The 4,669-nt window shown below is 43.7% G+C and overlaps 1 long non-coding RNA gene across 1 annotated transcript in view; it reads right to left on the minus strand.

Moving 5' to 3' along the window:
* Nucleotides 1-787: 787 nt before the first annotated feature.
* Nucleotides 788-4,669, minus strand: part of LOC139025041 (uncharacterized) — a 4,066-nt gene continuing 184 nt past the window's right edge. The window contains exon 2 of the long non-coding RNA XR_011476478.1: nucleotides 788-1,371. This is a non-coding gene — a long non-coding RNA (uncharacterized lncRNA). The remainder of the gene's footprint in view (nucleotides 1,372-4,669) is intronic.

Here is a 4,669-nt window from a genome sequence, read left to right on the forward strand (position 1 = left end):
GAAATGGTTATCTGAGTGAAACTTAGCTTTTATGTTGTTATCATTGGCCTCTTTGTTGCCTCTCTGATTAATGCCCTCCTTGCCTGGTCCCTGAGTTTTGGTGGGCGGCTCTCTCTTGGCAGGTTTGTTGTGGTGCCATATTCTTTCCATTTTTTAATAATGGATTTAATGGTGCTCTGTGGAATGTTCAAAGTTTGGGATATTTTTTGGGGGTGGTGCCCCTTGCTTAGTGGTGTTGCAGACTAGGGCCTTTCAGAACAGGTGTATATATACTGAGATCATGTGACACTTAGATTGCACACAGGTGGACTTTATTTAATTAATTATGTGACTTCTGAAGGTAATTGGTTGCACCAGATCTTATTTAGGGGRTTCATAGCAAAGGGGGTGAATAAGTAATTTTTTTCATTTCACTTCACCAATTTGGACTATTTTGTTTATGTCCATTASATGAAATCCAAATAGAAATCCATTTAAATTACAGGTTGTAATGCAACAAAATAGGACAAATGCCAAAGGGGGATGAATACTTTTGCATGGCACTATATTTTCTCACATGTAGGCTGTGCCCCAAATGGCATGCAATTCCCTAACTAGTGCATTATCTTTGACAAGGGCCCACGCTATGTAGTGGATTATCTTTGACAAGGGCCCACAGAAGTAGTGCACTACATAGGGAATGGGATACCATTTAGGAGGTGGCCCTAGTCTCTCCACACAGCCTCTGTATGCCGGGCAAGCCGGACTATAGCTCACATGATGAAATCAGAAACAATTTACCCAAACGTATTTTATTTATCACTTTATTTCATTTCATGTTAGTAACTACATGTCATTTTTTAATTTTTCAAAAAACTCCCCTGTTGATGCATTCATTAACCAAACCGTACAATATGATTAACCATAACAAGAGAGAGAGAGAGAGACTAGATAACAACCTGGATATATGTGATAGTGTTACACAGGTTTCTGTACACTGAGCAGGCGCTGGGCCATACACATGGGATACATCCCAAATGGCATCCTGATATATTCCCTGTATAGTCAGAAGGAGTGGACTATGTAGGGGATAGGGACTGTAGAGCATAGGGACTGTATAGGGAATAGGGACTGTGTAGGGAATAGGGACTGTGTAGGGAATAGGATGTCATGTGGGACGCAGACATAGTAGACTTCACTGTTACATCATAGAGCTTAGAAACAACAGCTCCCATTTGGGCTTAGAGTCCTGGAGTTGGCTTGTTGGGGATACTGGGGGACTGGAGTTGGGCTGTTGGGGATACTGGGGGACTGGAGTTGGGCTGTTGGGGGTAGTGGAGGACCAGGGAAACACTGCACTAGAGCTTACATTAACATAAAACACTGGCTAACCTTGTATATGTACTCTTTCATAACCAGTATGTAGTTTAGTCAGTACTCTGATATTTAACTAAGTTTGCAACTGCTGTAAGTACTCGTATAAAGTACATATTTTGACCTAGTGCATATTGTGTAGCCCCTAATCATGGCGACAATAATCGAATAATTATCTATTGGATATGTGGAGTGAAATAATTGATCATATGAGATTTATACATATTACGCACATTGACATTGATAAATGGTGCTGGACTGTAATTAAGGTTATGAGAGTACACTAGTGGACTTTACATTGAGCCCTGGTGATGGGAGGCTGGTACCAGGAGTCACACTAGTGACTTTACATTGAGCCTGGTGATATGGGAGGCTGTAGCCTTCCAGGTACACTAGTTGACTTTTACATTGAGCCCTGGTGATGGGAGGCTGGTACAGGTACACTGTTACTTTACATTGAGCCTGGTGATGGGAGGCTGGTAACTAGGTACACGTAGTGACTTTACATTGAGCCCTGGTGATGGGAGGCTGGTACCAGGTAATACTAGTGACTTTTACATTGAGCCCTGGTGATGGGAGGCTGGTACCAAGGTACACTGTGACTTATCATTGAGCCCTGGTGATGGAGGCTGGTACCACAGGTACACTAGTGACTTTTACATTGAGAGCTCCTCTGGTGATGGGAAGGCTGGATAGAAGCCATGTTTACAGGACTAGGTACACGTAGTGACTTTACATTGAGCCTGGTGATGGGAGGCTACACCAGGTACACTAGTGACTTTACATTGAGTCGCTGTGAGGGAGGCCTGGTTAACACAAGTGTGCACACTATGTTATTGTACTCGATTGCTGAGCGCACGTAGATCGTGATAGGCAGACTGGTATGCACTGAATCAGTAGTCTGTTGAACACTACAGGGTATGGTCTAAGTGAGATCGGGCTCAGTCGTGTTAACTAAGGTATGTTAGGGCTACTGTCAGCAGTTGTGAACACTAAGGGTTGTTACTAGTGACTACCAGACTAGTGCCTGGCATTGAAACTACATGGGCGCAACACTTGGTTATGATTACTAGCTTGACCCTAACAGCTGAGTCTGTTGAAGCACTACAGGGCTCACTGTACTTAAGTGACTTCAAGCTCGACTAGTCGTTGAAACTACCAGGGCCCAACACTGGTATGTTCACTAAGTGGACTAGCTAGTCCTGTTGAAACACTACAGGGTAGTTCTACTAGTGACTTCAGCTAATCTGTTTGGAACACTACAGGGCACACTGTTTTACTAGTGACTCAGACTAGTTGTTGAACACTACAGGGCCACATGGTAGTGTCCAGTATGCTATTTTGGACTACAGGTATGTTACTGAGTATAGGCTGAACTTCAGCTACGTCTGTTGATTGAGGCTACAGCTACATGCTGAGTATGTCACTAGGTAGACTCAGCTATGTTGAACATCGTGCCCAACACTGTATGTACTAGTGATAGCTAGTGAAACTCAGGTTATGTCACTAGTGACTCACTAGTCTGTTACCACTACAGGGCAAAGTAGTTCCTAGGTCGCTAGTTGTAACACCTATCAGGGTATGTTACTAGTCTGCAGGGCTAGTCGGACACTAAGGTATGTTGACTTGACTAGTATCATGGAAGCACTACACTCTGGCACTAGGGTAGTCACTAGTGAACTCAGCCTAATGGTCTGTTGCACACCACTACAGGGTATGTCACTAGTTGATGCACAGCATGTCTGTTGACATCATCACTAGGGTCATGTTACTAGTGGCCTCGCTAGTCCTCTGTTGAAGTCTATCGCAACGGGTACCTAGTGATTTTGAACAACTTAGTCTGTTGACACTACAGGTATGTTTAGTGACTAGCTATCTGTTGAACACTACCAGGGTATGTTCTATAGTGAATCAGCTAGTCTGTTGAACACTAAGGGCCCAACACTGGTATGTTACTAGTGACTAGCTAGTCCTGTTGAACACTACAGGCCCAACACTGGTATGTTACTAGTGACTCAGCTAATCTGTTGAGACTACAGGGCAACACTGGTATTGTACTACTGACTTCAGCATAGTCTGTTTGAACACTACAGGGTATGTTTACTAGTGACTCAGCTAGTCTGTTGAACACTACAGGGGTATGTTACTATGATTCAGCTAGTCTGTTGACACTACAGGGTATGTTACTAGTGACTCAGCTAGTCTGTTAACACTAAGGGCCAACACTGGTATGTTAACTAGTGACTCAGCTAGTCTGTTGAAGACTACAGGCCCAACACTGGTATGTTACTAGTGACTCAGCTAGTTGTTGAACACTACAGGGCCCAACACTGGTATGTTACTAGTGCTCAGCTAGTCCTGTTGAACACTACAGGGCCCAACACTGGTATGTTACTAGTGACTCAGCTAGTCTGTTTCAACATACAGGGCCAACACTGGTATGTCGATACGTGACTCAGCTAGTCTGTTGAACATCTACAGGGTATGTTACTAGTGACTCAGCTAGTCTGTTGAAACTACAGGGTATGTTACTAGTGACTCAGCTAGTCTGTTGAACGCCTACCAGGGTATGTCACTAGCTCAGCTAGTCTGTTAACACTACCGGGCGACCTGGTATGTTACTAGTGACTCAGCTAGTCTGTGAACACTACAGGGTATGTCACTAGTGACTCAGCTGGATCGTTTGAACACTACAGGGCCCAACACTGGTATGTCACTAGTGCTCGCTAGTCTGTTGAACTACAGGGTTGTTACTAGTGACTCAGCTAGTCTGTTGAACACTACAAGGGTATGTTACTATGATCAGCTAGTCTGTTGAACATACAGGGCCCAACACTGGTATGTCACTATACTAGTAGTACTACAGGCTAGCTACTGTTGAACATCTACAGGGATGTTATGCCATAGTGATACAGCTAGTCTGTTTGAACACTACAGGTATGTACTAGTGACTCAGCTATCTGTTAACACTACAGGGTTATGTTACTAGTGACTCAGCTAGTCTGTTGAACACTACAGGGTATGTTACTAGTGACTCAGCTAGTCTGTTGAACACTACAGGTAATGTTACTAGTGACTCAGCTATCTGTTGAACACTACAGGGTATCGTTACTACAGTGACTCAGCTAGTTTGCGTGCTTGAACAGCTTAGACAGGGTATGGGTCTTAGTTACTTAGTGACTCAGTCTAGTTGTTGAACACTAACAGGGTATGTTACTAGTGACACAACTAGTCTGTTGAGACCTACAGGGTATGTTACTAAAGTGATCAGCGTAGTCCTGTTGACACTACAGGGTATGTCACTAGTGCTCAAGCT

Source organism: Salvelinus sp. IW2-2015, unplaced genomic scaffold, assembly GCF_002910315.2.
Source record: "Salvelinus sp. IW2-2015 unplaced genomic scaffold, ASM291031v2 Un_scaffold2173, whole genome shotgun sequence".
Classification (NCBI taxonomy): Eukaryota; Metazoa; Chordata; class Actinopteri; order Salmoniformes; family Salmonidae; genus Salvelinus; species Salvelinus sp. IW2-2015.